Raw genomic sequence first — 13,003 nt, 5'->3', positions numbered from 1 at the left:
GGAAGGGAACTAAGTTCCACCTCCTAGAGGGAATGTCTACCTATGTTAAATGAAATTTCTATTTCATGTTTTGGGTAATAATCCAATACAAATCACTTACTTTATTGCTCAAATTGTTCCAGCTTTGGGAGCTCCTTCAGGTTGCTCCTTGTGTCCTTTCCATGGGCCCAATTCTGGCATTTATTTGATTATTTCCTTAGTTTTGATTGCTGTCTGGAGGACAGCAGTTACCCCTCTCTCCCAGCCCCTGCTCTTCCTCTGTGGCTTCTGGTATTTTCTTTCCCCCTACACTTTCACTCAGCCAGCCTTCTGTGGAGGGCTAAGTCAGAAACAGCACACCTCAGCTATGTCTGTCTTCAAGGCAATTAAGAGGCCCTGCAGGAAAGCCCAGGGGTCCTGCTCCCAAACCTCTTTCCACCTGTGGAGCACTGAGTCCTCGGGGCATGGAGGTGGGGGCCCACATCTCTCACATGACCCCTGTCACCATGGCACTCTGGTACAGCTTCTTCTCCAGGGATCAAGACCCAGGGAGCTTGGTCTACAGGGGAGTGGCTGGCTAGCCTTTCTCCAGAGTTCTCAGGGAGGGCCTGGTGAGATGAAGTCACAGACTTGTTGAGCTCCAATGACTCACCCCTTGGGATCTCCCTCTTCTCAGCTCTTCTATCCGATGTTTATTTCCTAACCCAAAGCTACTGAGTCTGAGTTTTCCTTCTGAAACGACTGACAGAGAAGACTTTCTCCCTCCAAGGATACTAACAGAGAAACAACTGTAGGGATGTGGGCATTTGTTGGCATCAATGCATTCTGCCAAACACTAAGAAGCAAGAGAAGGTGGAGTGTAAGTGTGAATGGAGGTGTAAGTGGGCATGGGAGGGTGAGTGTGACCTCACCCTTGAGTTGCAAATGCACCTTTCATTCCTTGCTCCCAGATTCTAAATAGGTCTTCTCTCCATGCCCATTGCCAATACCCCCATGCTGCCATCACCTCTCAGACCACAGCTATACCCTGTTAAGACTATGCTTATCCTGTTCCAAGTCATTGTACAGATGTGTTTCACAGCCCAGATCATATTATATCACTAATCTCTTTCAAAGCCTTCAATGGCTCTTCATTGCTATCATGATAAAGACTCTCAATCCCTTACCTTACCTTGTACCACTCCCTTCTCACTGTCCCAACTGCAGCCACCTTGGGTCCTCCTTACCCTGTACCCAGCCTCCTTACCCTGGGTTCTTCCTCCGCTGCAATCCCCATCCCTTTACCATCATTCCCCTTCATCCTTCAGGCATAAGGGGTCTGTTAAGAGAATGTTAACTCTTTGGAGTCATTTCCCTCAATTGCCCAACACATAGGGGAAAAACACCAAAGGCTTGTCAGGGTGGAGTGGGACACCTGGCTAGGGGGAGATGATGGTAATGGGAAGAGGCCACCATAGTGGTGGTCCCCAACCTTCAGAGTGGGGTCTCTGGATGCTGAGGCAGGGCATACCCTCTCTAACTCGCACTGCAAGAGAAGATGTTCCCAAATGTCTGTCTGAGACCTCATGAGAGAGCAACTGCAGTGACAACAAGGATCTTTGTGAGGTGGGAGCTTCATCTGGCTGTGGTAGCACAGCATGGTCAGGAGCACAGACTCGAAGGAGCCCTGGTCAGTAAGAGCAGGAGAGAAGGAGCCACAGGGAGACTCACCCTCAGCCATGACAACATGAGAGAAGAGGGCAGAATTTTTTGAAGCAGTCCAGATAACCCTTCTGGTTTTTTTTTTTCCTCCAGGGGCTACACTTCTGTAAGTCCCTTCCAGAGTCACAGACACTTGTATGTAGCCAGACCTCACTTGCCTTCCTGAAGAGGGTGAGAAGTGAGCATGGTAGTGAGGGATGGAAAGAGAGGGAAGGTTTCCACTGTCCCGAGTGTGAACTCCAGGAATCTTCAAATTCAGTATCTGACTGTCCCACAGGACTATCAAAGATTCAGCCCAGTGCATTTTGAAAGGATGTTCTGGCTAATAGTCCTCAATGCAACTTCTTTGCTTCCCAGCAAAGCGCCCACAAAACACAGAACACACACACACACACACACACACACACACACACACACAAAAGGCAAAAAAAATCACAGCAAACTTATGCCAGAGCTCAGAGAAACTGATGATAATAATTGTAGGCTGTTAGAGCCAGGTCTAGCAAAACTTAGTGATGCCAAGACACTTTTAGGAATTTTAGTCTTCCCACCTTTGGGATGCTCTCCCAATGCTCAGATTTAGCAAGGTCTAGGGAGCCCATAGATTTTACTTAAGATTAGATGCCAAAATGGGGGAAATGATGAAGTGGCCAATCAGGAAAACCTTATAGCATTAACAAATCTTTATGAAAAAATAACTAAGTTTCTGTAACAGTATAAGGAAGGTAGTTATTTTCTATATCTTGAATAGGATTCAAGTACAGAAAAACCTTTGGGTATTAGCAACAACAGTGTTTTAATGCAAGCCAGTGCCAAGTTTGCTCACTTGTGAGAAGCAGCGCAGCAGAATGATGAAATGCAGATTGTGAGGCCAGATTAGAGACAAGGAGATCTTCCACCTGGGCAGATTCTTGCAGGGCAAGAAAGGGTCTGGACTTTATGCAAGTAAAAAACCTTCAGGTTCCGCAGCCACCTTACAGAGGTCATATCACATCACAGTGTCCCATGCTCTGGTTATATGGGGGACTCCTGATTTGGGTCACATGAAGAGCTGCAAAAGACCAAGGCAGACATAAATATTATTTTTATATGCATACAACAAGAATGGAGAAAAAAATACTTTCTCACCAAAGGAAAAAATATGTTCACTGAGGGTCAGCATTGGGTTAGGTGTGTGATGCAGAGCAAATCACTTTAACCCTTCTGATCCCTATCTATTGATAGGAATGATAATACCATGTCCTACATAGTGAAAGGTTAACTGAGATAATGATTGTTTGGCACTGAGTCCCTGGAATATGGAGTTGTTATTACAGATAATTGATATAGGTGAACAAGAAAATCAAAGTAGTTCCTTTCTGGTAGTTCCTTTGAGGTACACAATTTGAATTCATTGAAATCCTTGATTTATAATACATGTCTATCAGTGGTTGTATAGCACATAAAAAATACACTTCTGTTTTGGGATTGGACGCTAAAAGACCATCTGGATTCAATAATTCAGCATAATTCAAGGATTGAAAGAAAACAACATACCTCCACACTTGTACACACACCCCCACACTTATACACACCCATACCCACACTTGTATATCCACACCACACTGTACACGCACCCCTACACTTGTACAACACACCCATACTTGTATACCCATATTTGTATACACGCACCTATGCACACCCTTACACTTGAACACACACACACACAGGTATAAGTGCTTTACAACTGGTCAGTGGCTCATATCAATCTGCTGTCATCCTCAGAAAGGAAGTTCCCAATTTCATCCTGGTTACAAAGGTGTGGGAACATCAGGATTTTGAAAGTTATGTCAGATCTTGCGGCAGTGGGCTCTAACCTACAAGGGAGGGTGTATTGTGACCCACCTTGGGGGTGCACAGTGGGCAAATTGGAGGAAAGGTAGAGCTCTCTGCTCAGTACTTTCTGAAGGACAAGGTAAGTAAGAGATGTATATTTTGCATTTTCTCTTAGTGTAAGTCTACTAGTTTTTTAAAAATAACTAGCTTTACTCTTTTTCCTAATTAATTTAATTCTGCAGTTCTTTACTCTTAAGGGTTTTTTGTTTTTCTAAAATTCGAAGTATTCAGTTGATTAAATTCTCTATGTCTTAGCTAACAAGAGCATATATAACTCTGAGTTTATATCTGGAAACACAGCTTTGTCCCTATACCTTAGCATTAATAAGTTGTTTTTTCTTACTCTTTTTCTAAAGATTCTGGTATTCTAATCTTGATTTCTCAATGCCTCTACTACTGTTTAGGATAACTTCCCTCCCTTTTATGATTTCTAAAGTGGGTGAGTTTTCTTGTCTTGCTTCAACATAGTTATTAGCTATAATGTGGCTACAGAATATAGTCAGTACAATTTCTGCTTTGGGAATTTATGAGGGTTTCTTATATGCAATCAATATTTACGAATATTTGTAGCTGATGTGCATTTCATGGGCCAAGATCTCCCTCTGGTAAAACAAAATGTAACTTTATTTTTCTGTTACAAAACTTGTCCTCTTTTCTGAGTATCTATTACTCCTAATGGCCATTAAAACAATAAAATCCACCAACCACCTACAAATATTAGTCACTTCCAGGCAAACTCATTTCTGTTTTTTCAGGATTTTCCCCGGTCAACGAGGGTTTCCCCCTTCCCACCTTCCCGCAGCAGGTTGCATCTAAGCCAGAGGGAAACTTTGCAGCATAAAGGGAAGGTCATCTGAAGGCTCTGTAGGCATCTGCTCACTGTGGTCATCTGAAGGTCATCTGAAGGCTCTGTAGGCATCTGCTCACTGTGGCATCCTTGAGGTGTCTTCTCCCCCCAGGCCTGTCCCCTGCCAGGGCTAATGCAGACTTAGCTTCATGGCTCATTTTCCTCATTTCCAGGCTTGGAACCCCAAAGCCACTTCCATTCTCCGGCCCTCTCCCAGCCACCTTTGTGAGACCTTGCCGTCCTCAGGTCCTCCAGTTCTGATGCAATCTTTTTTTTTTTTTTTTAAGGATTATATTTATTTATTCATGAGAGAAACAGAGAGAGAGAGAGAGAGAGGCAGAGGCAGAGGGAGAAGCAGGCTTCATGCACCAGGAGCCCGAAGTGGGATTCGATCCCGGGTCTCCAGGATCGCGCCCGCTGCGCCACCCAGGGATCCGTACTTTTTAACCTCACGTCCCTAACTGGAGGTTGGGGAAAGGGCAGAGGGCAGGGCCCCTTATCCTGAGACCCATGCAGCGTCTAATCCTCAGGCCTCCGGGCTTCTCCAGCCTGAGGCTGCAGGACACGAATCCCACCCCACCCTACCCCACCCCACCCCCGCCCGCTCTCGGCTGCGCTTTGGCGCCACCTGGCGGCGGCTGGACAGCCGGTCGTAAACCCTACCTGGGATTCGTGGTGCCCTTGCAGGTGGTCCTCCACCTGCGGCGACTCCCAAGAGAGCTCCTCTTTCCAGAAGCCTCCTGATTGGATGGCACCTGCTTTGTTGTGTGATCTGATGATACTGGGCAGCGAGAATACCGAGGACAACACCTTCTGTGGCTCGGTTTGCAAAAATAAGGTGGCCTGTGCTTTCACTGCCCGGCGTTCCCCCCACTCCCACCCTACCAACAAAAACTGATGACTTTAATTCCCACCTCAGCCCTTACAGAATAGAAAAGTCACCACGAACGGCAGCAGAATTCACACGGGAGTGAGGGATGTTTCCCTCCACGCGTGTTGGGAGCCCTCGGAAGGCGGTAATAAGCCCTCTCTGTAATTGTCTGGTTCCTCCTTCCCTGACAAGTGGGGGTCGGGGGATGCGAGTGCTGGGGTCAGACCCGGGCGGAACAGAGGCGGCAGCGGAGGACGGTGACCTGGTCCCAAATCCACCCAGGCGGTACAGCAAAGCAAAGGGATGGGGTGGGGGAAGGGAATAGCTTCCCTGCTTTCCCAGAGTACGGTTTGTGCTCTCCTACAATCCCTTTCCTAAACCGAGATGGCATAAAGCAAAGAAGCGATCACCAACCAGTTCCTAAAAGCAAAAATCCTCTTCAGATTTCCTTCGGTTAGCGGAAATCGGTAGGGATGTGATCTTCTGTAAAAGTGAAGTGGGGTAAAGCAACCCAGCAGATTGGAGGGGAAGGGGACCTCTGTACCTGAAGGAAGTGGAAAGACCCCTGAAGAGCGGGGCATTCAAAGTAGCAAGTCAATGGGAGATGGGGCTAGAGGGGTTTCCTGAGTCACAGTAGCTCGCATTCCCCTGGGGAACTGCCTGTGAGAATAAATTGTGCCTGACGTGAAATTTAGCCTTCCTTATACCCACATTTTAAAACAATAAGCTTGGGACGCCTGGGTGGCTCAGAGGTTTAGCGCCTGCCTTCTGCCCAGGGCCTGATCCTGGAGTCCCAGGACTGAGTTCCCCATCCGGCTCTGCCTCTGTCTCTGCCTCTCGCTTTGTGTCTCTCATGAATAAGTAAATAAAATCTTTTTTAAAAAACCACACACACACACACACACACACACACACGAGCTTGGTTGTAGGAAAATACGGCAATTTGGGGAAATATATTTTATATATTGGCTCTATGTATCTATCTATAGAGAGCTTACTGTTATTTGTGTGGGTGCATATCCGTGCGTGTGCATATCCTCAGGCTGCTGTTAACAAATGACCACAAACTGGGTGGCTTAAAACAACAGAAATTTATTCTCTCATAGTTATGGCAAGCAAAAGTCTAAAATCAAGGTGTCAGGAAGGCTATATTCGCTTCAAAGGCTCTGAAAGAGTTTCATTTCTTGCCTCTTCCAGATTCTGGTGGCTTTAGACATTTCTTGGCCTGTGGCTTCTTTTATCTCTGTCTTCACATGGCCGTGGCCTTCTCTGCAGTTTGTGTCTTCTCTTCTGCCTCTTACAAGGACATTGGTCATTGGATTTAGGACCCATGAGGATAATCTAAGATGATCTCATCTCAAGATCACTAATTTACGTCTCCTTGCCAAATAAGGTCACATTCACAAGTTCAGGTGTTAGGATGTAGATATACACACTCACACACATCACATTTTTGGGCATTCTCTTCAGGTGCCAGGTTATATGCATACATAAAACTTTTAAAACTGAATTTAAAAAAAAATTGAATTTAACTCATAGACTCTGTACACTTTGTATTTAATTCTTCCATATGGAAATGGCTGCATCATAGACCATCTTAAATGTGCTATACTTTATTTAACTGTTCAGTTAATATTAAGCACTCATAATTTTTGGTACTATAGACAAATGCTGTAGTGAACAGCCTCACAAAAACTAGTTTCTAGGGGCACCTGGGTGGCTCAGTCAGTTAAGCATCTGCCTTCGACTCAGGTCATGATCCCACGGCCTTGAGATCATCCCCTGCTCAGCCAGGAGCCTGCTTCTCCTTCTCCCTCTGTGTATACTCTCTCTCTCAAGTAAACAAAAAATCTTAAAAAAAAAAATCTAGCTGCCAAAGGTGTGTAATGAATGACTCATTTTTGCCACTCTGTATCCACTCATTGCCCCTTCTTCTGATTAAATACCCCAGCTGTTCCTGTGGAACTATTCCCTGTTGGCCATGGGTTTGGTGTAGCCATCATTGAAGATGCACAAAACTTTTCCAGACTTAAAAATAGAAATGAAATCTGACCTAGGCTAATTTTATGGTCTCTCCATAGCAACTAAATCTTAAGCAAAATGATAAGGCCGAAAACAGCTGTAGCTGATTCATTCTGTAACTAATTCATTGCTTTCTGTTACCTGATGTTGTTACCCTGTTTGATGATAAAGCAACCCCAGAGCCACCTAGGGTTTCTGCCCTTTTTGGACCTACTTTTTAGCTTTCTCTTTCAGGGCTATGAAAAAAAAATATTTTTTTAGTTTTGTCTAAATTGATTTCCAGTTTTTGCAAAGATCCTTAACACATAAGGTTACTTGATAACCTTGATCCATTTCTTTTTTTGTCTTTTTTGCTTTCTTTTCTTTTTAAAGCTTTATTTTTTTATTTTTACTTTTTAAAGATTTTATTTATTTATTCACGAGAGAGAGAGAGGCAGAGACACAGGCAGAGGGAGAAGCAGGCTCCATGCAGGGACCCCGATGTGGGACTCGATCCCGGGACTCCAGGATCATGCCCTGCCCCGAAGGCAGGTGCTAAACCGCTGAGCCACCCAGGGATCCCCCTCTTTTTTGCTTTCTAATTAAAAATATTTAGCAATATAAATTTTCCTCTGAGCAGAGTTCTGTTGATGCACAGTGCTCTCGCTATCGTTTCATGAATGGATTTATATTTCTTCTTTGAGCACACATATACACAAATGTTATAGCTAATAACTGAATGGATACAAGATCAATACATAAAAATCAGTTGTATCTTTATATACTAGCAACAAACAGTCCAAAAAGAAAACTAAGAAAACAATTCCATTTATTTCTTTTTTTACTTTTTTTTTTTAACATTTTATTTATTTATTTATTTGGAAGAGAAGGAGAGAGCACAAGCAGGGGGAGCAAAGGCAGTGGGAGAAGTAGTAGCAGGTTCCCTGCTAAGCAGAGAGCCAGATGTGGGGCTCGATCCCAGGACCATCATAACCTGAGCCAAAGGAAAACACTTAATCCACTGAGCGACCCATGTGCCCCTAGTTGACTTTTTTCCTGAGCATTTTCTTTTGAAATGGAATTGTTAAATTAAAATGCTATTTTAGATGGAACTGGGGAGGGGGACGCCGAATATTTATTTATTTATTTATTTATTTATTTATTTATTTATTTATTTATTTGAAAGAGAGAGCACACGTGAGCATGAGTAGAGGCAGGGGCAGAGGGAAAGAACCTCAAGCAGACTCCCCACTGAGCCTGTAGCCTAACACTGAGCTCAGTCTCATGACTCTGAGATCATGACCTGAGCCAAAACCAAGAACCAGACACTCAACCGACTGAGCCACCCAGGCATCCCTTTTTGGATGCATTTTAAAGTAAACTGCAGACATAAGAACATATCTACCTAAATTCAGGTTAACTTTTTTAAAAGAAAATTTGAGTTAATAAGTGGATCATCATTTTTTTAGAATAGTTTTATTTTTTTATTTTTTTTTAATTTTATTTATGATAGTCACACAGAGAGAGAGAGAGAGAGAGAGAGAGAGGCAGAGACATAGGCAGAGGGAGAAGCAGGCTCCATGCACCGGGAGCCCAACGTGGGATTCAATCCCGGGTCTCCAGGATCGCGCCCTGGGCCAAAGGCAGGCGCCAAACTGCTGCGCCACCCAGGGATCCCGAATAGTTTTAGATTTACAGAAAAACTGTGAAGATCCACATCCAGTTTCCAGCTTCCCCTATTATCAATATTTTGCACCTAGTGTGGTACATTTGCTCGCAGCTAATAAGCAAATTATTACTCTTTCCTAAAGTCAACACTGTATTCAGATTCCCTTAGTTTTTACCTAATATTCTTTTACTGTTCCAGGATCCCACCCAAGATATCATATTACATTTAGTCACTATGTCTTCTTAGTGTCTTTTTGATGATAAAAGTTACTCAGGCTGTCCTTGTTTTTGATAACCTTGACATTTTTGAGGAGTAGTAGCCAAATATTGGGTTAAATGTCCTCAATTTGGGTTTGTCTGATGTCCTTCTTATGATTAGACTAGGATTATGGGTTTTGAAGAGGAAGACCACAGAGTAAAGTAACATCCCTATCACATCATACCAAGGGTACATGTTATCTACATGATTCATCACTGTTGTTGACCTGATCTCCAGGCTGAGGTAGTTTTTGTCCATTTCTCCTCTATGTTACGTTTTTACCCCTTTGTGTACTATACAATTTGGATGAAATTCACCATGCCCAGCCCACTCCTAAGTGGGGAGTGTTGCTCTGCCATCTTGAGGTGAAGTATAAGATGGAGCATAAATACTCCCTTGAGGTATCTACATAGGTTGTTTGGAGTTCTTCTGTATGGGAGATTTGTCTATTCGCCTACATTTATTCTTGTTTATTTAATCATTTATTTATAACATGAAGACTCATGTATAATTATTTTATACTTTGGGTTACAATCTAATACTACTTGGTTTTACTGCTCAATTTGTCTTGCTTTGGCCACCAAGAGCACTTTCAGTTGCCTCCTGTGTCTCTCTGACATACTCATTTTAGGTGTTTATAAGCACTTTTTCACTGTCGGTCGCTACAAGTTGTTCCACACTATTTCCTACACCAGTTTTAGAATCAGCCATTTTCCCAAGAAGCCCTGGTTCTTTTTATTGGTGAATAGTATGAGAAACGAAGATCTGGGCACTGCATATGCTCATTGCTACTGGGGTGTCTGCTTCTTGATCCTTTCAGAGGGCAGACTATCTACAATGATTTGTCTATTCTAAACAAGTTCATATTTATGTCTACAATGTGAATCCATCATCACATGGTTTATTCCGGCCTCCTCCCCGCTCTTGTTTACTTGTAAAATCCCACTCCAACAGCAAGTTTCACATATGGAAGTGAAGACTAAAGTTGATTACTTCTTCAGCAGTTTCCAGCAGATTAACTCCTTTATCTTCAAGCTGCTGTGACTGTTAGCAAGACCTCCTATGCTGCTATTGTTATTTGCAAAATAAAATGTCAAGGCTTTCTTTTGGTCAAACAGCCTTCTTTTTTATTTATTTATTTATTTATTTATTTATTTATTTATTTATTTATTTATTTATTATAGTCACAGAGAGAGAGAGAGAGAGAGAGGCAGAGACATAGGCAGAGGGAGAAGCAGGCTCCATGCACCGGGAGCCCGATGTGGGATTCGATCCCGAGTCTCCAGGATCGCGCCCTGGGCCAAAGGCAGACGCCAAACCGCTGCGCCACCCAGGGATCCCTAAACAGCCTTCTTAATGTTAAAACTATTTTACCTTGTTTAAACATCTTTTATAAGTACTTGACAAAACAGTTCCAAAGTTTTATGTATATCACATAGTGTGCTTTGAGTGGAGAATATGGAAAAGGTCTACTCTGTTTATTGCCAACAATCCATGATGCTATTTTATTTTTTAAAAGGCTTCTGCATATTCAAGTGTCTGAGGTACAGAATACAGAAGTAGCGTATTTAATAATATCATTAGCCTTCATATATACAGCAGACTTTAACTGTAAAAATTGTTTTTAGTAACATATTTTATAGAAGGAAATTTGTATCATCAAATGTCAAAAATCCTTCATCTCCACCACTAAAAAATAGTTGGCAGTCTACAGCAATAATTTTGTCCGCTTTCTGTTTCAATGTTTTATCTCAAAAGTCAGGGCAGCCTGGGTGGCTCAAGGGTTTAGCGCTGCCTTCAGCCTAGGGCACGATCCTGGAGATCCGGGATCAAGTACCACATCAGGCTCCCTGCATGGAGCCTGCTTCTCCCTCTGCCTGTGTCTCTGCTTCTATCTCTCTGTGTCTCTCATGAATAAATAAATAAAATCTTAAAAAAAAAAAGTCGAAGGAACTACATTCTTGAAATATTTTTATAAAGTCTGTTGTTCTGTAATTTGATTAGTAAGAACATAATGGGTTTAGGATGTCTCATTTTTTTTCTGAAACTTTCTCCTTTTATTCACAGTCTATATTCTTTGTTATATCTGGGTCAAAGTTGTTTCAGCATGGATATGTTCTTTACATAATTTTAAAGTTTTCCTCCTCATGAACTTTTGAGCTGGCAAAGTTGATGTTCTTCCTATAAGTCACAAGGATGATTTGTGAGACATGAAGAATTCCCAAAGAGGCATTTTTCTTGAAAGATTCAAAGCTAAATAAAATTAAATAGCAAAAACTAAATGTAGTTCTTAAACATTAGTTTGTTTAATGATACAAATGCTAAAATGCCAAGCAGCTCTGCGAATATTTAAATTCAGATATGATCTGAATTTTTTTCCTAGTACATTTATGTATTCATTTAAGAATGTATCTTATTTTTGAATTGAGAATACACTAACATAGCTTTTAAAAATCAATTCAAAAAGGTACACTCTGTGTATATATACTTCCATCCGAACTCCCCTCTCCCACCTCTATAGAGTTAACTAGTTTTATAATTTATTGGGAATTTTTCTAGTACTTAATATATTTTATTCTCCCTTTGTATCGTACAAAAGGTAACAGTATATACTTGTTTCCTATTCTTCACTTTGCCTTTTTCATTCAATTTTTCACATCAGTATATGAAGAAATTTTCATTTACTTTTACACCTGCATATTATACATTGTTGTAGATATATCACAAGTGTATTTAACCAGGTCCCTCTTTCAAAAGCAAAAAACAGGTAGGACTACATCCATAACTCTATGGTCAATTAATCTTCAACAAAGCAGAAAAGATATCCAATGGGAAAAAAGAGACAGTCTGTCTCTTCAACAAATGGTGTTAGGAAAAATGGGCCGAATAATGTAGAAGAAACTAGACTGCTTTCTTATGCCATACACAAAAATAAATGCAAAATGGATTAAAGACCTAAATGGGAGACCTAAAACCATAAAATCCTAGAAGAGAACATAGGCTATAACCTCTTTGACATTGGCCATAGCAACTTTTTCCTAGGTGTTTCCTGAGGCAAGGGAAATAAAGGAAAAATAAACTATTGGGATCACATCAAAATGAAAAGCTGTACAGCAAAGGAAACAATCAATAAAACTAAACAGCAACCTACAGAATAGGAGGAGATATTTGCAAATGACATATTTACAAAGGTTAATATCCAAAATACATTTAAAAACTTACAAAACTCAATACCCAAAACCAAATAATCCTATTTAAAAATGGGCAGAAGCCATAAACAGATATTTCTCCAAAGAAGACATACGGATGTCCAATAGACTCATGAAAAAAATTACTTAACATCACTCATCATCAGGGAAATGCAACTCAAAACCACAATGAATTTTCACCTCACACCTATCAGAGTAGCTAAAATCAACAACACAGGAAACAGAAGGAATTGGTGGGGATATGGAAAAAAGTTACACTTGTGCACTGCTAGTAGGAATGCAGACTGGAAAAAAGTCTAGAATTTCCTCAAAAAGTTAAAGATAGAACTTCCCGATGATCCAGCAATTGCACTACTGGGTATCTACACAAAGAATACAGAAACACTAATTCAAAGGGATACATGCACTCTCATGTTTATGGCAGTATTATTACGATAGAATGAAAGCAGCCCAAGTGTCCATTGATTGATGAACAGATAAAGGTGTGATATATATATATATATGTGTATATATATATATATATATATATATACACACACACACAATGGAATAAAATTTTGTCATTTGCAAGAAAATGGAGCTAGAGAGTATAA

General features: G+C 41.5%; 1 long non-coding RNA gene across 1 annotated transcript in view; it reads right to left on the bottom strand.

The window, feature by feature from the left end:
• Positions 1-2,407: 2,407 nt before the first annotated feature.
• LOC119877134 overlaps positions 2,408-13,003 on the bottom strand; it is a 16,847-nt gene continuing 6,251 nt past the window's right edge. The window contains exon 3 of the long non-coding RNA XR_005371897.1: positions 2,408-2,731. This is a non-coding gene — a long non-coding RNA (uncharacterized LOC119877134). The remainder of the gene's footprint in view (positions 2,732-13,003) is intronic.

The sequence above is a fragment of the Canis lupus genome, chromosome 17 (genome assembly GCF_011100685.1).
Source record: "Canis lupus familiaris isolate Mischka breed German Shepherd chromosome 17, alternate assembly UU_Cfam_GSD_1.0, whole genome shotgun sequence".
NCBI lineage: Eukaryota > Metazoa > Chordata > Mammalia > Carnivora > Canidae > Canis > Canis lupus.
The sequence above is the reverse complement of the archived record's forward strand: the minus strand, read 5'-3'. Positions and strand labels throughout refer to the sequence as shown.